At 39.7% G+C, this 23,153-nt stretch overlaps 1 long non-coding RNA gene across 2 annotated transcripts; it reads left to right on the forward strand.

Moving 5' to 3' along the window:
• Positions 1 to 290: 290 nt before the first annotated feature.
• LOC132815490 (uncharacterized) lies at positions 291 to 22,790 on the forward strand. Of its 2 annotated transcripts, XR_009644666.1 has the most exons (5): positions 291 to 352; positions 1,331 to 1,463; positions 13,696 to 13,768; positions 19,696 to 19,825; positions 22,602 to 22,790. It is a non-coding gene; the product is annotated as an uncharacterized LOC132815490 (long non-coding RNA). The 2 variants fall into 2 exon arrangements; XR_009644665.1 differs by lacking the exon at positions 13,696 to 13,768.
• Positions 22,791 to 23,153: the final 363 nt, after the last annotated feature.

Below are 23,153 nucleotides of genomic sequence, written 5' to 3' on the forward strand. Positions count from 1 at the left end.
CCCGAGGAATAGAATGATTGTCAGAGAGTGAGATGCTGGTGAATTGCTGGAATTTAACAGTTGCTACATAGTGTGACCCGAAGGATTCTAAATTTATAAAGCAGCAGCATGAAGCTTAGCGTTAAAATTGCATTGATTTGTGCATTCAACAGGAGTTGGTGTTATTGACAGCTTGCAAGCAATAAGATGAAAGGCATCAATCAACAATTATCTAGTTGTAGCATAGAGCATTCCTAGGTCCAGTACAGCGCAATGAAGATCATGTTTCAATACCTAAAACTCACTTTCACATTAGGCATCCCAGCTGCAATAATGTGGATCTTCTATTACAGACCAGCCATGGGAAACCTCTGTGAGTACAGCTGCTTTGTTGAAGTACATTTTCTTCTGTGAATTTTACCAGTTAAAATGGTTTTGAACTGTTCTGACCCTAATAATCGCCATCCTGTTGCTGTGAGTTGTGCTGTTAATGTTTAAATTTCAAGGTCATCCATTTACGGCAGATGTAAGAAAAAATATTTCTCACAGAGTGCGATGAATCTTGTAACTCTTCCTAAAAAGGTGATAAAAGCAGAATCCTTGAGTATTTTTGAAGCAGAGCTAGAAAACCTATTGATCAGCAAGGGGGGCAGGGTTATCAGAGATGGGTGGGGTGTCAGATCAATGATGATCTTACTGAATGGCACAACAGGTTCAAGGAGCCGAGTGGCCTACTCCTGCTCCTAATTTTGTATTTTGGTATTTTGCATGTCTATGAATAAAGGTCCAGAAATGAAATAATCATCTACTATGGAGCACAATCCAATTTCTAATGGATGCACAATTAGGGTATAAATGCATCATAAATGATGGAAGGAAGTTTAGGAAATGGGAGGGCAGGAGGGAGGGAAAAAAATTTATTAAAATATTACAATTGGAATTTATAATATAGTTATAGATGGTCACTATATGAAAGTATATAATTAAAATTATTGTCCAATTGTGAACATATCAGAACACAAATAGTTACAATTCATTTAAAATGATCACCTAGAAGGCTAACTTGTCTGATGGTGAGAAAGGCCATTCCCATCTGATTCTCTCTACATGCCCAAAGTGTCACCCCTCCACCCCCTTAACCTATTGCCCTTAAAGTGGCTGTGGTGGGGAAGAGACTGTTGTCCCTATCCGTTGGACTGTATCTTTGCAAAATAGGTCTGGAGAGAAATGCAGTGGTTTTTGCAGGACTCTGTGCTCAATAGGCCATTACCAGGGATGCACACTGAATCAAACATTAACTGATGAACCATCAATTTCTTTAAATACCCTCTTTGGTATGTTGGTCCTCCAGGATATGGTGTTATCCTTGACTGATCTTACAAACTTGGATATTCCAAAGTCCACAACTAAAACTTGGGACAGCAGCTGAAGTGATGCAATGAGAAAATGCCATTTTCTAAGGCTATTTAGCCTTAGACAGACTGGTAAGTATTATATTCTTTACTCTGTGTGCCTGGTAATTATAATAATCATTACTCTGAATGCATGGTGTAAATCAAAAGTATCAAAAAGGTATTAAGGTACCTCAAGTGAAATATTTTGTATGGAGAATTTATATTGATTGTACTTTCTGTGATCTGCAATTTGAAATGCTTTTGGTCTCAAACTACACATTTAAACTGGGATGTAATTGTTAATTATGAAAACTGTTGCAATTGTACATGTGAATTTCCTTACAAATCCTGTACCATTCAAATTTAAATATTTATATGATATTTTAGGTTTGCATATTTTATGAGTAAAGTATACCTTAATTTAGTAAAAAGATTTGCACTCTCTTTTTATTCCGTTTTCACCTCAACACCTGTAAAGCCAGCACGGATGATAAAACACATCAGAGAAACAAGCATTCAGTAGGTTCTACGGATTTTGTGACTGCCAAGAATACATGGCATCACCGAAACAATTGTGATCTCAAGTTCAATTCTCACAACTCATGGAGTCTAAGAATCTTAAACTGCATTTTCTTTATTCCTTCTATATACTCTCCCCCTTTTAAAGAAAACATTGTACTTCTGTTTGTGTGTACGTGTGTGTTAAATGTTAAATTTTATCATATTTATCCAGATTAATAAGTAATGAAATCATCTTTCTTTCACTCAATTAAATCTTATAATTAGCTCTTCGATATTGTCTGCTATTTTTTTAATCGGTGTGTGATATAACTACATGTTAAACAGTAATAAAATATTCATTGAAAACAACCAAAGGGGTGAAAAAGAGTAGAGCCAATTTACCTTTCCTCATCTGGTCATAACAAAATGCAAGTTTCCTTCATTTACAGAACAAAAATGAAAGGTCTACTCCAGTCTGCATTTTGTATTAAAGTTCACAGATAATATGCCGTCAGGTTGAATTCATTAGATTCTCAATAACTTATATAATATTTATAAGTCTTTTATAAAGTAGGGATTTAGCTGTCTCATAGACTATTAGAGAGGGAGAGAGATGTTTTAATGAGCAGCAGTAGGCAAGGGAGAAACGATGAGATGAAAGTTCAAGATGATCCCACATACCAACTCTTGAAAGCATTTCTCAGGAGACATAATGAAATGTAAAGTGAACTATTGCCAAGTAAATGTTTTCTCCACCTCACCACATTTGATTCGCTTCCATGCATTAGCCTTTGCTCTTTTCCAATGCTGATTGACTTTCCAGCAGCTTTGGCTTTGATATTAGAATTCCAGTATTTGTAATTATTGTTCTTCATTAATAAACACAAGGATCAGTGCTGGGTTCATTACTTCTCTTCATTTATATAAATGATTTGAATGTGAACATAGGAGGTATAGTTAGTAAATTTGCAGATGACACCAAAATTGAAAGTGCAATGGGCAGCGAAGAAGGTGACCTCAGATTACAATGGGATCTTGATCAGACAGGCCAATGGGCTGAGGAGTGGCAGATAGAGTTTAATTTAAATGAATGTGAGGTGCTACATATTGGAAAAGCAAATCAGGGCAGGACTTTCACACTTAATGATAAGGTCCTGGGGAGTGTGGCTGAACAAAGAGACCTTGGAGTGCGGGTTCATAGCTCCTCGAAAATGGAGTCACAAGTAGATAGGATAGTGAAGAAGGCGTTTGATATGCTTTCCTTTATTGGTCAGAGTATTGAGTACAAGAGTCAGGAGGTCATGTTGTGGCCACACAGTACATTGGTTAGGCTACTTTTGGAATATTGAATTCAATTCTCGTCTCCTTCCTATTGGAAGGATGTGGTCAAATTTAAAAGGGTTCAGAAAAGATTCATAAGGATGTTGCCAGGGTTGGAGGGTTTGGGCTATAGGGAGAAGCTTAATAGGCTGGGGCTATTTTCCCTGGAGTGTCAGAGGCTGAGGGTTGATCTTATAGAGGTTTATAAAGTCATGAGGAGTGTATATAGGATAATTAGACAAGGTCTTTTCCTTTGGGTGAGGAAATCCAGAACTAGAGGGCAGAGGTTCAGGGTGAGAGAGGAAAAATTTAAAAGGGACCTAAAGGGCAACTTTTGTATATGGGATGAGCTGTCAGTGGAAGTGGTGGAGGTGGGTACAATTACAGCATTTAAAAGGCATCTGGATGAGTAAGTGAATAGGAAGTGTTTAGAGTGATATGGGCCAAGTGCTGGCAAGTGGGGTGAGATTAGGTTAGGATATCTGGTTGGCATGAACACGTTGGACCAAAGGGTCTGTTGCCATGCTCTATATCTCTATGACTCTATGACTCCATGACTCTAAATCCAATTGTGTGTGATTGCAGTTAGCTTCACGAACTAGTATTAACTGGAATGGATGTTTCTTCCTTAAGGACAGAAGACATACACATAGATGTATCAGAGTTAATACAAACATTATATTTTCAATTGTGTTTTTATTAGAAGTATTAGCTTGATTACCTCTCCATTTATTTTGTTTTTCACATCTTTTATTCTTAGTCTTTCTGGACTTGCTGTTCTCAGCTATGCTATCACCAAAATCTGTTTTTTTCACTGCCCTAAAGTACCATCTGCCCCATCATGATGATCACATCCATGTAGATATTGATGTTCAGGCAAACCTGGGTTTGGGCCAAAAGCAGGCAAATGGGACTAGTTTAGTTTGGGAAAACCGGTCAGTGTGGACAAGTTGAATTGAATTGAATTTATTATCACGTGTACCAAGACACAGTGAAAAGCTTTGTCTTGCAAGCAATACAGGCAGATCACAGAGTTAAATAGCATAGATAATAAATAATAGGTAAACAGCGGCAAAAACAAAACCAATCACAGGTACAGGCAAATGTTAAGAGTTTGTGAGTCCATTCATTATTCACACAACAATGGGGTAGAAACTGTTGTGAAACCGGCTGGTGTATGTGTTCAGGTTTCTGTACCTTCTCCCTGATGGAGATGTAGAAAACCATTGCCAGGGTGGGATAAATCTTTAAGAATGCTGGCAGCCTTTCCTTGACAGCGGGCCTGGTGGATGGATTCTACAGATGGGAGGTTGGCTTGAGGGTTGGGCTGAGGGGTGTGTTTCCATGCTGTATAACTCTATGACTCTATGCTTGAACAAGCAACTCAAAGATAGCAAAGGCAACTAGAAAAGCAAATTGTAGGTTGGAGATGAATTGGAGTGTGGGAGTAAATCCTGCTATAGTTGTGAAGGGTTTTGTTGAGACTACCCTAAATTACCAAGGGCAATTCGGTCTCAATTTTTTAAGGAAGCATACTACATACTTGCATTGGAGACATTACAGCAAATATCTTGGTCCCTGGAACATAGTCGTCTGATAAGAGGCTGATGAAATTGGGCCTATGTTCTTTGGAGTTTTGAAGAATGAGAAGGGATATCATTGAAACTTTAAAGATTCTGAAAAGGTTCGGCATGGTGGATAGACACTGAGAGGTCATTCCTGGGGAATCAAGGACCTGATGCAGGGGTGTAGGAGAAGGAGAGCAGTGGGGATCAGACTCAAAATAAAGGCCAATTATTTTAGACTGAGGTAAAGTTAAATTACTTCTCTTCGAGAGTAGTGGATCTCTGGAATTCTCCACTCCAGTTGGTTGCTCCATTGTTGATTGGGATAGACAAATGCTTGGTTTCTCAAGGAATCGGTGTTGTAATGGCAATGTTACCAGCCTATTAATCTATGTTATCAGACTAAATGGGGGACCACTTATGGTGCAGCGGTAGTGTCCCTACCCCTGGACCCAGAGGCTGGGTTCAAGTCCCATTTGCTCCAGAGGTGTATAACAACATCTCTAAGCAGGTTGATTAGAAAAACAGGTTAAATCTAAAAGGAAAGAATCAAAGGATATGCAAGCAATCAGGAAAGTGGAGCTGAAGTTCAGCCCAGATTGTATTAAATGACAGAGCAGGGAGAAGAGGTTATATATTTACCCTGGCTGATATTTTTTATGTTCTCAGGTAGGCTGTTCCCTTGCTCTCAATCGGGGCTGTGAAGACGTAAACAAACATTCAACTCCACTCAGTGCTAAGGTGTCACACCAAATGATAATCTTTAACAAAATAATTTTAATCTCCAAATTCTAATATCTAACAAAATTTGAGAAGCGATATTGTATTTGAATCTTCTTCACCAGGTAATATCCTCGATTATTCAACTGTTGCTGAGCCACAGCTTAAGTTTTGACTTTGGTATGAAGCAGAGTGAAAAGGTAGGCCCAAGCCTATCTGAGGGAGCATAACATCCCCTGGCATTAATCTGAACCTTTACACTATCAGCTCCTCATACATATATCATACACTTGTATAAGGTCAAACCGGCTGAAAACTGTAAACTTAAGAGAAGTGGAATTGAATCCAGAATGGTATTTTAAGTTACAAACTGAACTCAGTGATCAATCAATATAAGAATTTTGGCAGCACAGCATCATCTCTTCACTGAAGCCATATTGCAATCTTTTTTTAAAACAGTATATAAATAAGTTCTGTGCCAACTCTTGGCACATTATCTGCTTGGCTCCGGAAAGTATAAATCATGCCTATTGAATTAAAGAGAAGCATACTGTGCTGTCAAGCCCCATGTGTGGAGTCAGGAGGGCTTGCAGCTGCAGAGCTCTCTTCTTAATGTTTATAAGATAAATGTTAACAGAAAACAGCTAAAGTGTACTTTGTGAATGAGGCATAATCAATCTAATCTGTTTATTTGTCAGACTTTTTTTTGATATTCAGCTGCTCCATGTGTTATTTTTGTTAAGGTCAAGTGATATGACACAGTCAGAATGTGAGAGAGAGTTGGAAAGTTCATGAAGAGATGTATCTCATCTTTTGAGATTTTGACACCCAAGTCTTGAGAGTAAATATAAAGGAACTTTCCAAATGAAGACGTTCTTCATACAAAGAAGATAAATTGTTCAAAAATCTTAACGCATATTAATTGTCAAAAACAATGCTGAAAGCAAGTCCTAAATTCCTTCCAACTGAATTGTAGCTTAAGATATCCAATTACTAGCTCTAAAGAGCCTAGAGATTGAACAAAAAAAATGATTGTCATGTTACAATGTATTGGACATGACACATGGCCTGGTGTGATCCCCTATACTTCAGAGATTGATAAAAAAAATAAACATTCCTGTGAGCCTGTGTGAGGTTTTCATCCGTGGAACAAATTGATGGGTAATACAGTGTTTTATAGAACACTTAGCTCATGTTTCATTTGCAAATACGAAAATATAATTAACAACCTTTACATTTTTACTAAGTACACTAGATATATTAATCATACTTAGAAAGCTTGAGCTAATAATAATATTCTGCATGGAAAATCCTTAGCCTCAAAGGATCTTGATCTGACAACCAGAAGGGAAGAAAGAAAAGGTACGTTTTGAGCTCTTGTTAAAACTTGATTTGGAGTGGAAAACAATGAATGAGTCTTAATCAGGCTTCATTGCAGTGGGATAAAGGGAGGAGATAAAATATGTAGCACAGTGTATTCAAACTTAAAAATGGCAAGAGTTCACTTTGGAAGAGTACTGGCCAAAGTTGTAACAACTAAATAGAGAGAAATCTGGCTTATGACAAGCAGATATCATAGAGGGCTCACCAAGCTGAAACTAAGGGTAAAGTGTTGCTCCTGCATTGGGAGAATGGAGTTGAGGACACATCTTATGTTGTTAACACAATGTAATGTAAAGTGCCATGGATTTTTTAAGTTTACTTTTAGAGAGTGGCTGTGAATGGAAGTTTGACCCTCCATCCCTGGAAACAGTTTGGAGGCAGACTCTCGGCTGCCAAATTCAGGATTCAGAATGTCAGCCAAGCTCAAAAAAACCCAATGAAATCAAAAGCAAACCTCACCCCTCAACTCACCTTAACTCTACCCCCACATACTCCCCATGCTTCATACATATCAGCTCATGCTCCCATCCATGACCCATGGTTCCTCATATCATTCATACCAGCCTATGCCTCTCTAACTATCCTGGTCCTTTATAACCCATATGCCACAGATGCCAACTCATGCCAATCAGGATCCCCCTCCCAATACTACATTCTCTTACACACTACATCTCAACTCACCAACATGGGCACAGCTCTATAGCCACGTTGAGATAAAATAAAATAAGGTTTTAAACCTCTATTGAAAACCTCACTATTAAAAAATCTCAAATTCTTAAAAAATAACTGTATTTAAGACTTTCAAATACCTAGTGTCATTTAAAACAGCCACTTCTATTTTACTGCCTCACATCAAAGACATTATAAAAATTTGATTAAATTGTAGCCTTATAGGTATCCCAATGTTTTAATAATAGGTTGTGGAATCGGTCAGGCAGCACTAATCCTGGAATGATGACCCTTAGGCTTATGTCAATAATCATCTGTTGGAATTTCAAGTGGCAGCAAGCTGTGTTTTATTAATGTGAAGTGCTTGTGAATTTAAATGCCTTGACAGCATGACAGGTCCGATGATTTATCCCCACGTATGCATCACTATATTTAATCCCAAAGTATACCTCACCTCTTCAAAAGAGTTTCTGACCTCTCTGAAAAGAGTCCTTAGACCAATTATGGTCAACAGTGTATACCTAGACATGCAGAAAGTTTTGATAGGAGTCATTACACATACAATGCTAGGAGAAAGTGAGGACTGCAGATGCTGGAGATCAGAGCTGAAAATGTGTTGCTGGAAAAGCGCAGCAGGTCAGGCAGCATCCAAGGAGCAGGAGAATCGGCATTTTAGGCATGAGCCCTTCAGGAATCCTGAAGAAGGGCTCATGCCCGAAACGTCGATTCTCCTGCTCCTTGGATGCTGCCTGACCTGTTGCACTTTTCAGCAACACATTTTCAGCATACAATGCTAGGAGTCAAGCTAGTGGAGAGCCAATGGCGTGGTGGTGGGGGGATCCTCTTGTGACACAGTGTCCCTACCTCTGGACCAGAGGACCCAAGTTGAAGTCCCACCCACTCCAGAGGTGTGTAATAACATTGCTGTACAGTGATGATTAATATATACTGACTAGTATACGGGCATTTCAAATTCCCAGGTCATTTATGTAATCTAATTGTTGCTGAACTATGTTATACAATTTCCCTCATCAATCCTTGTTAGGCTAATCAAATTCTTCTTGCTAGTTAAGAACCAACATAGTTTTCTTTAAGGGCATAGTAAAAATACCAACATTACCCAAATCAAAGATGGATGAGATTGAAGAGTTAGCTTTTTGCTAACTAACAAATTGAAATAAAAATGCTTTGCCATTATCTCGTGGCTGCCCTCAAACTTACTGTGATGCATTAGCTTTAATTCCCCAATGTATTACATTTGGATGGGTGTTCATAGTGCCTGTATAGGTGCAGGTCATCTGCCTTGGTTATGATATTGACGTTGTGCCTGCTGTTTGACGGAGGATGTGCGTCAATGCCCATTGTTTGCCAGGTTTGCTGCTTCACAGTAATTGTACATTTTAGTTCTAATTCATACAGGCCAGCACTGTTGTAGATTTAATCCAAGATCTGGGTTTAGTTAATTAATGAGTAATTTAAAGCTGCTGGAATTGACTCTAGAACTCTTGAGTTAGTGAAATTCACTCTTGTAACTGCATATCAGAGAAGTGAGTATGTGACTGAAGATGGGTCTAATGTATTCCACAGTTAGCTTGCTGAGTATTACTGCTAAAACAAAAGCAATGGTCAATTGATTTCTGGAATACAAGTAGAATGCCAGTGATCAACCCTGTTTGCACTATAGCCCAAAAAGTGAACTGAGGCCTTCATGATAGGCCAGGAAGGGAAGGGGACAATCCTGTAGGAAAAGTCTTGAAGTGTCAGTTTGCTACTATATAAGATTATATTGGTGCTCCAATAAATCTTATTATCCACATTGCTGTTAGATTTGCTCTCTTAACTGTTCAATTAATATATACTTACAATCAGTTTAATTAGCTCTACAATCTAACAAAATGGTAGGGTAACTTACAATTGTCTCTTTATCTCTGGTTGCAAATTGATTTATCATGAGTATGTATGAACATGGATGACTCTGAAAGGTTTGATATTAATACGATGATGTCATATAGTCTTTTGCTTTGAACAACTTAGCATCTTGAAGGCGTGAGACTTAACCCCCAGGTCCTTCTCAGAGGCTCTGTAACAATGCCCATTATATCCATGTAACCTGGAACTAGTTGCTAACATGCAATAAACTACCTCTGTTCAGTACAAGAGTCTTCTATTTAGACTAGTATCACAAGAGAGCAAGCAGTTTCTGTTGATCCTTACACTTAAAGAGGATGGTGGCAGCAAGCTGACCACATTGTAAGATATAAACATATTTTGACTATCCGTGCAACAATAACCAGTTTAGCATAACTAGTCTATACCAAGAAGGTTTACTCTTAAACATCATCACCACCACACACCGAATCATCAGCATTATTATTGTCTGCCAGTCCTCCACCTGTATTTAAATTTTTCAACATCATGTTCAATCATCTTAGCTTTGATAATCTTATATTACTTAGAGTCATAGAGATGTATAACATAGAAACAGACCCTTCTGTCCAACTCATCCATGCTGACTAGATATCTGAACCTAACCTAGTCCCATTTGCCAGCACTTGGCCCATATCCCTCTAAACCCTTCCTATTCATACACCCATCCAGATGCCTTTTAAATGTTGCAAATGTACCAGCCTCCACTACTTCCTCTAGTAACTCATTCTATACATGCACCATCCTCTGCGTGAAAAGGTTGCCCCTTAGGTCCCTTTTACATTTTTCCTCTCTCACTTTAAACCTATGCGCTCTGTTACATATTATTAGATATTTCAATTTTAATATTACACATTCATAAATCAATGTTAAGAGAACTCTGCAGTGCTGAAAGAAATGCTATTGCCTAGAAGTAAAAATAGGAAATATTGGAAATACTTTGTTGATCTGGTGGCATCTGTGAAGAAAGAAATAGAGGGAATGTTTCCAGTCGGTGTCATTTTGCCAGAGGAAAAGGTAGAAATTATTACATTATGAGAAAGGAAAATTTGGAGAGCATAGGAAGAAAGTGGAGGTGGGCAGCATGGGCAAAGGAGATGAACTGATAGAGTTTTGTGTGGTAAGGCACAAGTTGGTAGTAATGGGGACAGGTAAGGGATCAAATGTTGTGTCCCAAGGAGGTATGAGCAGCAGGATAGCTGCTCCCTCAATGTCCTGAAGAAGGGTTATGCCTGAAACATCGACTTCTCCCCCTCCTGATGCTGCCTACTTGCTGTGTTCTTCCAGCCTCCTGCCTGTCTACTTTGCAATGTAAATGAAACAAGACTAAAACAAAAGGAAAAGAGCACATCAGTGAAGAATCAGGAAACAGGATTGAGGTCAGTGGTTATGGTCTAAAATTGATGAATTCAAGTTGTGAGTTCAGAAATCTGGAGAATGCCAAGCTGAAAATTAAGGTTGTTATTCCTTGAGCTTTTGTTGAAATTCACTGGGACATTGTAACATACAAAGAACAGAAAGATCTGACTGGGACCAAGGTGGAGAATTACAATGACAGTTGACTGCGTATCTTGGGTTCACACATTCAGATTGAATGGATATGTTCAGAAAAGTGGTCCTACAGTCTGCATTTGGTTTCTCCAATCTAGAGGAGTGTCCAACATAGTAACAGATATAGTTTACTGACTTGAAAGAAGCACAAGTAAATCAATGTTTCATTAGAGGGTGGTGCATGTTCAGAATGAATTACCAGAGAAAGTGATAGTTGCAGGCACAGTTTAAAAGGCATTTGGACATGAATCAGAAAGATTTAGAGGGAAATGCTGATGAATGGTTTTTGCCCGAAATGTCAATTTTTCCAGCTCCTCGGATGCTGCCTGATCTGCTGTGCTTTTCTCGCACCACTCCAATCTTGACTCTGACCTCCAGCATCAGCAGTAACTACTTCCGCTTCGAGGGATATGGGCCAGGCACAGGCAAATGGGACTAGTTTAGTTTGGGAAACCTGGTTAGCATGGATGAGTTGGATTGGAGGAACTGACTCAATGACTGTATAAGAGAGGAGGTAAAAGATCATTTCTTGAAAGTCCTCTGCTTGCATGGAATAATTTCATAGGAAAATGGGGGAATGGTGGGAGTGACTAATGTGCAGACGAATGTGTTGTAAGGAATGATCAATTCTTCCAGAATGCTGAAAGGGGAGAGGAAGGTATATCGTTGATGGCTTTACTTTTGAGACTTTGGAAATGAAGAAGACGGTTGAGTAAAACCTGAAGTTGGTGGGTTGGAAGGAGAGGACAAGAGGAAGACTTGTCATCGATCTAGAAGGGAGGGAAGAGAAGAAAGCGAAAGTGAGTGAAATAGAATAGGCATGGCCTAGATTCCTGCCAAACACAATGGAGGTAATCCTCACTGAAGGAAAATGAAGACAATGAGAATTATTAGAATAGAAGATAGCAATGTCTGCACAGATATGACAGAGATAGTGACAGTGAGAGACTGGAATAGTGTTGATAAGAAGAGGATCTGAGGAAATGTAGATTGGGCACTTTTCAGTCATTTAGATTCATTACTGTGTTAACAATTTTAGGTTATAACACCTGCTTCTTTGTTGATTTGGCTTCATTTCAGGTTTGTTTCTTTTCTCTTTCTCTTATTTCTCTCTTGTTTCTTTTATTTTTAGTTGAAACTTATTTTTATATTGGCTAGGTGCCATTTGCATTGAGTTTCTGGAGTGTTTTTTGCCATGAGGCCTCGCTGTATCTTAGCAAATTCACCTTATTAACAACATACCTGTCACAGCCCTCTCACCTGATTCCAGCTCCATATGTTCACACACCATCCCCAAAAAATATTGTCACTATCAGGATATCCCGGAATTGGCCTGCATCCCTGGCACCGTGCTATCTTTAAAAGCCACATTGTGCCCCAGACAAGCACTGTCAGTCCAGGCATCTCCTGCACAGTTCCTGACATTTGCCCTGGACATGGCACAGTTTGAGTTCTGGACGCCCTGCTGGGTGAGGTGGTGTCCAGACAGGCTGTTCTCCCAAGACAGGCAGACGAGGCTACAACACCAGATCATGCCAAGTCCAAGGGCACTCAGGTCTCAGCCAACTGGAGACATACACAGCAAAGCAGAAAGAAAACCAGTTTACTTCTCTACTCTGCCAGTGTAAGTGCCACCATTTTATTTCGATAGCTCACACTCACTTTTTCCCTGCTACTACACCCACCCTCCACCAAGGCACACAGCTATCAATTCTGAAGAAGATTCATAGAATCCCTAGAGTGCAGATGGAGGCCATTCAGCCCATCGAGTCTACACTGACCTTCCAAACAGCATCCCACCCGAACCCTCACCATGTCCTGTGACCCAACATTTCCTATGGCTAATTGACCAAGCCCAAGTCTACATGTCCCTAAATACTACAGACAATCTCAGAATGGCCAATTCACCTAATGTGCACATCTTTGGACTGTGGAAGGAAACTGGAGCACCTGGAGGATATGCACGGGGAGAACATGCAAACTGGACTCGAACCCATGCCCCTGACATTGTGAGCCAGCAATGCGAATCACTGAGCCACCATGATGCCCATATAAAAGTAATATCAAATTCAAAATGTTAAACCCATTTCTCCCTTCACACATGTTACCATACCTGCTGAGTTTCTCCAACACATTCTGTGTTTGTTTCAGATTTCTAGCAATCCCAGTATTTTGCTTTTATTCTAGCAGTACTGTCAGCCTGGTGTTTCTGGCTGAGACGGCAAAGTGCGTAAAAGACATGGCATGGCAATGCAAGGTCAAGATTTTGAGGGTGAGTGACCTTAAACCATCAAGGAAATAACATGGAGATGCAGCCTGATCCAATCCATGAGCTTGTTGCATGTCCCAGAATGCACAGTGCCCTTGTAGCAGCATAATAGTGATAGTTATCAATCTGGTGAGGCCTTTCTCAACTCCGGGAGCGTCAGGTTACATCTTTCTGCATTGCACAGTACAGAGGGAAGTTTCTCATTAGACAGAGATGAGATGCCAATTTAAGTGCCTTATTATGACCATAATCCTGGGCCCTCTTGTGATGCACTGGTAATGTCCTTACCCCTGAACCAAGAGGCCCAGTTTCAAGTCCCACCTGCCTCAGACTTGTGTAATAACATTGCTGAACGAGGTGATTAGAAAAAATTCTAAAAATTTTTTTTTAATTAAATGACACATCTCCTGCTTTACAGTGTCACCTCTGGTATCCCTCAAGTGACCATCCTTGACGCAGGATCACAATGATAGTTACTGACACTGAATGAGGTGAGTGGTGCTGATAATTAAGACATTTAACAGTGTATAATGCCCTTAATTGGCACAACACCTCTGCCTAATGAGAAACTCATCTGTCCACTCTGCAGATGTACAAAAGTTACAATGAGATGCTTCCAACATTGAGATTTTTCACTATAGCCCACATCATTCAGTAAGTTTCCACCCATGTTATTTGAATGGCAACTATCTGTCAGTCACACCTCTGTCAACACATTTTTTTAAGTGTATGTGACCCAGTTTATGCCTTTTGGCCTCACAACAGGAAACATTTTGTCTTTTAATCTTTCCTGTCTACCACCTTATCACAGACCTTTCCTTTAGTCCTTCTTCCTTATCGTCCATTTCTTTTACTTTCAAAACCTATTCCATAGATGAACATCTGAATTAGGAGAAGGAACAGCACCTCAAGTTTTCTCAACAAGTCAATAATATCTTGGCCATCTGATTCTGGTTCTAATATTACATTCCCACCTACACCTGAATATGACCGTAAGAGCACTTCTAATTTCTTACAGGTCTTTTGATATGTCACAGACCTGAGTCATTAACCCTGCTTCTTTTCCCATTGATGCTGCCAGACCTGCTGAATCTTTCCAGCATTTTCTGTTTATGTTCCAGATTTCCAGCCTTCCATTTTGTTCTTTGTATTGTTGTCTTTGGAACTGAATTCTTTTAACATCACTCTTGCGTGAGCTCTCACAGATATTCATATTGAATTCCTTTGTTTTAATGATGTCATTAACCATTCTGTTCACTACTACACCTGTACCAAAACACTCAGGAGAATAAAGCTTTAAATGTGTTGCTGGTCAAAGCACAGCAGGCCAGGCAGCATCTCAGGAATAGAGAATTCGACGTTTCGAGCATAAGCCCTTCATCAGGAATAAGGGGCTCTTATTCCTGATGAAGGGCTTATGCTCGAAACGTCGAATTCTCTATTCCTGAGATGCTGCCTGGCCTGCTGTGCTTTGACCAGCAACACATTTGCAGCTGTGATCTCCAGCATCTGCAGACCTCATTTTTTACTCGAAGAATAAAGCTTTAACTTAGCTCTCATATTCCCCTGCTACAAGCCACAATCCAATCAGCATATTGGGAAAAGTTATTCTTTGCAATTCATCATGCAAGCTGTGTCAAAGTATATTTTTGCTTTGAAATGGAAATTTATCTAACCTTTAATAAAATGGCATTCTGAACAAATTAGATTATTCAGAGTACCACTTATTTTCATCAGCCTGAAGTGAGAAGATCTGACTCAGAACTAATTTGTTATTTTATATGATGTGAATGTAAGTTAATGCCTGCAGGTTTCAGTCCGACATTGCCGGATATCGATTCTGTCCCTTTACACATGGAGGAAGCAGATTTAAAGCATTTGTTCAGTTGCTGCCTCTGGAAATTTGTTCAGTGAATGGTTTCAAGATATTGGTCAGGTTGTTATTTCTCTTATTTCAACTTAACAGCGAAGCCCCTTGCTGTATCCTGCAGTATTAATCACTGAAGCTAGCACTCTGTTGGAAAAGCTGCAGGAACAGAATGAAAACATTCTGATTGGCTCAGTTGGCAGTAATATTGCTACTGACCTGAAAGTTGAGGTTTTGGGCTGTAGTCTAGTAATTGAGCATGTAATCTACTTCATGTAGGCATATCATACCTCAGTGCAGTACTAAGAGACTGCTGTCTGTGATACCAGCTAATACATAACATTGAAAGAGTTCTGCAGTCTCTGGAGTACATAATGAACAATATTGAGGGAGTACTGCACTTTTGGAGATGTTAACTTTGGGTGATTCATTAGATTACTTACAGTGTGGAAACAGGCCCTTCGGCCCAACAAGTCCACACCGACCCGCCGAAGCGCAACCCACCCATATCCCTACATTTACCCCTTACCTAACACTACGGGAAATTTAGCATTGCCAATTCACCTGACCCGCACATCTTTGGATTGTGGGAGGAAACTGGAGCACCCAGAGGAAACCCACGCATACACGGGGAGAATGTGCAAACTCCACACAGTCAGTCGCCTGAGTCGGGAATTGAACCCGGGTCTCAGGCGCTGTGAGACAGCAGTGCTAACCACTGTGCCACTGTGCCGCCCACGAATTGAGCCTCCATACCTGTTCTGATGGCTAAGTTGGAAACTTCCTCTATTTTATCTTAGAATCATAGGATCATTAAGACATTTAAGGAGGTGAATTATCCCATTGAGATTATGCTACCTCCACTTCTGACACCCAGAAGCAGTAATGTGTACCATCTTCAAGATGCACAACAGAAATTCACCAATTCTCCGTAGACAAAATGTTCCAAATCCATCACCTCTAAAATGACAAGGGCAGCACATACATGGGAACACCACCAATTGAAAGTTCTGCTCTAAGCCAATCATCATCCTGACTTGGAAACATATCACTGTTCTTTCAGTATTGCTGAGATAGAAGCTTAGAATTCTCACCTAATGGCATTTTGGGTCTACGTTAACCAAATAGACTGCTCATCATCACATTCTCAAGGACATCTCAGGATGGGTAATAAATGCTGGCCCAACTATGCTGTCTTCTGAAGAAAGGTTGAATAAGCTTGGACTTTTCTCTCTGGAGGGAAGGAGGAAGAGAGGAGACCTGATCAAGGTATACAAGATAATGAGTGGAATCGATAGAGTCAATAGCCAGAGACTTTTCCCCAGGGCAGGATTGACTGGTACAAGGAGTAATAGTTTGAAGATATTAGGAGGAAGGTATAAAGAAGACGTCAGAGGTAGGTTCTTTACACAGAGAGTTGTGAATGCATAGAATGTGTTGCCAGTGGTGGTGGTGGAAGCAGAGTCATTAGCAACATTTATGCAACTGCTGGACATGCACATGGAGAGCAGTGAGCTGAGGGGTGCGTAGGTTAAGTTATTATATTTTACATTAGGATTAAACCTCAGCACAACATCATGGGCCAAAGGGCCTGTTGTGTGCTGTACTTTTCTATATTCTATGTTCTAACTAGGGTGGCGTGGTGGCTCAGGGGTTAGTACTGTTGCCTCACAGCACCTGGGACCCAAGTTTGATTCCAGCCTTGGGTGATTGTATGGAGTTTACACATTCTCCATGTGTCCGTGTGGGTTTCCTCCAAGTGCTCCAGTTTTCTCCCACATTCTAAAGATATGCAGGTGAGATAGAGTGGCTGTGTGAAATGCAGAGTTACAGGGATAGGGGGATGGGTCTGGGTGGGCTACTTTTCAGAGGGTTGGTGTGGACTCTATGAGCCAAGTGGCCTGCTTTCACACTGTTGAAATTCTATGAATCTAACCAGTGATGCCACATTTCATGAATGAATAAAAGAAATGCTAGCTCTCTAGAGTAGACTAGTCAGTTAGATTAGATATTGCTGGCAGGCCACCAAGTGTCTGGAATCACAGGTAGACAAGAACAAGTAAGAATAGCAGATTTCCTTCTTGAAAGGACATTCACAAACTAGTTGAGTTTTGAAACAATTACTGATGCTTTAATAGTCACCATTGCTCATATTAACTAACAGAGTTAGTTCTTAACCATTAAGTTTAATTTAGCTGCTGTGATGGGAAATGGATCCAGGTCTGCAGAGTTTAGTTGGGCTATGAACAAAAACAGAAACACAGCATATCTGGCAACCTATGTATAGAGAGAGAGTGAGAGAGAGAGAGAGAGAGAGAGAGAGAGAGAGAGAATTAATGTTTTGAATCCAGTGACCCTTCATCAGAACTGAAAATAATTGGGAAAGGGTAGCATTTATGCTGATGACAGTGTTGGGAGGTGGAGAGGAGGAGTGAATAGAGTATGTGGAGATGATGTCTAGAGGGAGAGAGAGAAAACAATTGACAATTGAAGAGATTTCTGATGATAAGCAGAGAAAGAGATAAATTCTATGTAAGGTACTAACAAGAAGTGCAAATGGTTGAAAATGGCTTAGCTGTGCTGTGACCTTGGGATGTGGGGCATGGTAGTGAACATAGAGGAGAGTGTGCACATTCTGAAATTGCTCAGCTCAATATTGAGGTCCTGAAGGTTATGAGGTACCTTGGTGGAAGATGCGATGTTGCTCCTGCAGCTTGAGTTGAGCTTCATTGGAGCATTGAAGCAGGGCTCCAGCAGAAAGTTTGGCATGGGAACACAGTGGTGCATTGAGGTGGCAGGCAACTGGAAGCTTGTGATCATTGTTTTATGGACAGAGCCTAGGTGTTCAGCAAAGCTATCACCCAGTCTGTATTTCGTTTCCTTGTCCATTGATGTTATCTCTATGCCAACGATCTCCCTTCAACCAGAACTTAATAAAGGTACAACATAGCTTCTCTACATTTATACTCAATAGTTCTATTTAGGAAGCTCTAGATTTCAAGCATCTTCAAATATGTCTGCCATTGATTTATGCACTTGAGCCTCCAGAGCCTTTTGTCCATGCATACTCACTAGAAATGCTATTTAGTGTATTTTGCTTTCTCTGAAAATACATGATTGAAACTCATGATATTTGCTAATGGGAGAGGACGTTGAGATATTTGCCTTAGTCATCATGTGTCATGATACCATAAATACATTCCAAAAGCGATTGTTTTCTGAAAAGGGTTTATGACATTATTAGCAATAAAAAACACAGGAATTATTTCTGATGGCATTTAAGCTGACACTAACCATTTCAAATAGAGCAATTCTTCCCTACATCTTTTCCATTTTTAAAGGTTATATATTTTTTCACATATTTCAGAAGCATAGATTCAATATTAACATAAAAGTATGCCTTTATACCAGAGGGGTGAAGTTGAGTTGGGGAGACTGAAAGTTAACAGTTCAGAAATTGCAATTGAATTGCAACAAATGTTGATTGAGGTTTTGGATCTAAAAGATGCACATTGACTATGAAGCACAATCACATGACCTGGTCTCAGCAGTTTGTTGAATGTTGGTGCACAATTGAATTTTGGGGGTGTTGATGATGTACAAAGTGCAAAACTCAGCAACCACTTTAAGTGATGTCTTTTTGGGAAAAACTAATGGATACAGTCAACATATTTATTCTCAGCAACGTGAGCAAAAAAATCTACTGCTCCCAGCAATGGTTAAGGAGGTGCACACCAAGGTCACAAATGTAATCAAGGATTTGGTTTAAAGGTTTGACCAGGTCAAGATAAATGAGAGTATTTGTTAATTTATGAACTTTAAGGCTTCACACTGTCTTGTTAGGTATTCTTCTCTCAACATTCCTCAGACCAACTTTTAGCTTTCATTCACAAATACTATAGCAATTCTCTGATTATTGCAGTAAATTTTCCCTCTTTATCCTTCTTGAATGTTTGTGACCTTTAGTCACACCATCCTCATTCAATGCCTCTCCACAGTTTATAGACTGGGAGCTAACTGTTCTGCTTCCATTCTTGGTCATCCATTTGTGGCCAATGAATTAATGCAATGGCTTCTGTAGCTCTCCTACAGAGTCATCCTGATATCCCTCAAGCAACTATCCTTGACCAATTCCAATTTTCCAAAGCATGCTGCTCCACGGTGACACTGTCTAAACACAAAACCATAAATTTCCACATAACTTAGACAATACCATGTTTCACCTCACCACCTGTCTCTCAATCGCTTTCATTGTCTCAAGGTTTTCAGATTGCTTGTGGAAGGAGGGTTCATAAAACACAAGAGAGATTGACAGAGCTGGAGAAGAATCACCACTAGCAGTCACTGGTACAAAGGAAGAATCCTAAGAATAGTGACATTTGTGTCATTCTCAATTGAAGAGAAAGAGTACATAAATAGCTGGTGACAAAATTTCAAATACCTCTAATGCACATTTCATCATTGACTGAAGTGTAACTAGACTGGCTTTGTTGATTGTCAAATTTGCCACTTTGCCATAACTAAATCACATTCTTTTCTTTTGTCTTTCAGTGCCGTCATGCATGTGGCAATTGTTGCAGAAAAGTCCTTGAGGATGATATTGCAGAGAAATACATTTCTTCCCAGGATACACTGTCATGGCACTTGCATAATTGCTTGGTGAATCCACTCAGACAGTGAAGTGAGTTTTCAATGACTGATTAATGAACAGGAACTTGTAGGAGAGGCAGCTCCAGAGAGTTCACTTCAGGGGTTCAATCCTCTCCAAGATCTGTGCAGCAGGACACAAATGCTGAAATCTTGAAATGATTTATAGGTTTTAACTCACATTTAGAGCTAATTTAGATTAGGAGCATTTCCCTGATAACTTCTATCCTTGAGTCCAAGCTACAAATGCTTAGACTTGGGTTTATTGAATTGAAATAAACATCCACAAGGAAGAAGTGGTAATGGGGGAATGGAATATTATCTTCCTCCAAATAGTCTATTTAACTTCGTAAACCTCACCTCTGCTACAAAAAGTCCTAGATGTTTTCAGGATCAGGAATTTCTCTGTCCAGAATACAGTAGCGCCTCGACATACGAACGACCCCGTTCACGAACAAATTGGTTTACAAACAGGATTGTCCACAAACTTTTGTTTCAACGTACGTACGAAATTCAAAGTACGAACGAAGATACAACCGCAAAAAGCCCGTGTGCGACCACGTGGTTTCATTGTTCTGCTTTGCTATGCGCTTGTTGAATGCAAAAGCTCTCGGGCCCCACATGATCTCATTAATTTCGTCTTTGGCACGTGCGCTGTGGCCAGTCAAGTAGATAGGTTAGTAAAGAAGGTGTAGGGTATGCCTACCTTTATTGGTCAGGACTGAGTACACGAGTCAGGATGTCATACTGCAGCTTTACAAAAATTGGATTAGGCCACACTTAGATTCAATTCTGGTCATCACATTAGTGGAAGGATGTGGAGACTTTGGACAGAGTGCAGAAGATGTTTACTGGGATGCTGCTGCATTAGAGGGTATGAGCTACAATGAGAGGCTAGAAAAACTCAGGTTGTTTTCTCTGGAGTGGCAGAGACTGAGGGGAGACTTGATATAAGTCTATAAAATTATTAGATGCATAGATAGGGTTGACGGTCTGATTCTTTTTCCCAAAGTTAAAATATCTAATACTAGGGGGCATGCATTTAAGGTGATAGGGAGATAGTTCAAAGGAAATGGGAGGGCCATGTTTTTTACACAGAAAGTGGTAGGTGTCTAGAACATTCTGCCAGAGGTGGTGGTGGAGGTAGATACAATAAGGGTGTTAAAGGATTTTTAGATAAACACATTCCAATATGCGAGGAATGGAGAGACGTAGACCAAGGGTAGACAGAAGGGACTAGTTCAATTTGACACCATGTTCAGCACAACATCGTGGGCTGAAGGGCCCGTTCCTGTGCTGCACTATTCTTTGCTCTAATCAAAGTAAAGCTTTATCTTAAAGCACAAAATGAGTAAGACATCTTCCCCTCATGAAAGAAAATATCTTTTGGAAAATATTATCTGAGGGTTCCTAATACTTCAAAATTTTAGTAAGGGTCTTATTTTTATTTTATTTGGAGTCTCCTCCTTTACAAATGTGGATGTTACTCTCCTATATAGGTCCCTCCCATTTTCACATATATCATTCATCATTGTTCATTTCTTCCTGAGAATTAATTTGCCTTTTGGTTTGCTTCACAATGAGTATCCGTACATTCCAGGTTCCACTGTGCTGATATGCAATGGCTGGGTAAATAGTAGAAGGATTGTTTAGTACCAGGTGGTGGTGGGAGGGTCAGTTAGAGCAGTTTGGAGGATTTAATTTCTTCACAGTTCACATGTGCAACCAGAAAATGTCATAGACTTGTTATTTCTTCAATATGAAGAAAATATAAACTGCCTTATAAATTTAGTAGGTCCCAATTATCTGGTTTAAATGATTGACAGAATTAAAAAGCACTGGAGCTGTAAATGACTAATTTATAAAAATGATAACTGCACTGTGAAGAATGAGTGAGGCCTAAATTAATCCCTAACTCCCGATTATCTTAGTGATTTACTTATTTTCAAGACCTATAGGTGAACGCTCAAGGCACAGAAGGCAGATTACAATATTGAGAATGCAACAATGTTAGGGAAGAAACAATAATCAGGTAATACAGCTTTGAATTTTAAAAATGTTGTGCGTAAGGGGAGGTTGAGGGATACAACAAATTCATTGCCTTAATTCTTGGAAAAATACTAGCAAGAGGTTGTGCAACTTTATCTTGATTTAAACAAAAAAACAAGGCAAAAGGGTAGAAAAACTTAATTTAGGAATGCAGGAATGGGAGTTGACCATTCAGCCACTTACACCCACTCAGTTAATTTCTATTCAGAACATCGGTGATTCACCCCATGTCAAAATCTTCTGGGCCCTTATGAAGCATTTGGAGAAGGATGGAGGGTGAACCTTATTGAGAGTGAGGCCACAATTCAGAGTCCTGTTATTAGGTTAAAGATTCAGTATGAAGTTTCCAGAATCTTTCAGACGGAACAGCCTTTCCATCCATCTGTTTTGCAATCGTGATCAAGCCATGATTCCTCATTAACACACCAGCCTGCTAGAATTATATTCAATAATAAATTGACAAATTTGCTTGGCCAAAGCAGAAAATGTGCCCACACATTCCTGACATATTTTGGAAGTGCTTACCTGGTGACCGTACATTTCTCCTGTAGTCCTTCAAAGCTAAGGGATTTCTTTGCTTCAACTGTTAGTGTAAGAGGTGCAGACTACCCAGTCTCCCAGATCATGAAAAGTCTCATTCATAAACAGTCTTGCAAGACATTGTTGTTATCTACTGCTCCAGTGGAAGCGATGAAGACTGTGGAGCTCTTCTGAAGTATGATACGGGACTTGAAACGCTACTATCTACTCTCTTTCCACAGATGCTGCCAGACCAGCTGACATTCTCTAGCACTTGCTGTTTATATTGGTTTCTAGGATTTGGAGGTCACAGAAAACGAGGGGATTGGGGTCTTGGAGGCAAAGAAAGAGAGTGACAGCAACTCCCAATGCCCTCTCCACCACCTAATGCCCAATCCATTGATCAGTCATTAACCCATATGCTCAATTGTATCAGAGAATAAATACTAGATATTAATAAAACCAACATCTTGTCATGTTTGCAAAGTTTCCTAAAAAATGTCTTCACTTCCAGTTACAGCTAAAATATTGTCTTTCTTTAATATGTGTGCTTGTTGGGAGAGGAAGAAACAATGCAATATAATATCTTGTTAACCCATTGGAGTATAGGCTGATTGAGAACAGATAGTTGGGGTTGTGTGAAGGGCAGGTTAGAATAGTCAAAATGCATACATTACTTCCCTACAATGTCCAAAACATGTCAAGTTCAATAAATCAAGAAGATGATATTAAACTTTGGCTCGAAAGCAATGTCCTTTCTTTCAGTCATTGTATCCACTCATCCTTTGCAGTAT

The sequence above is a fragment of the Hemiscyllium ocellatum genome, chromosome 4, assembly GCF_020745735.1.
Source record: "Hemiscyllium ocellatum isolate sHemOce1 chromosome 4, sHemOce1.pat.X.cur, whole genome shotgun sequence".
NCBI classification, from domain to species: domain Eukaryota; kingdom Metazoa; phylum Chordata; class Chondrichthyes; order Orectolobiformes; family Hemiscylliidae; genus Hemiscyllium; species Hemiscyllium ocellatum.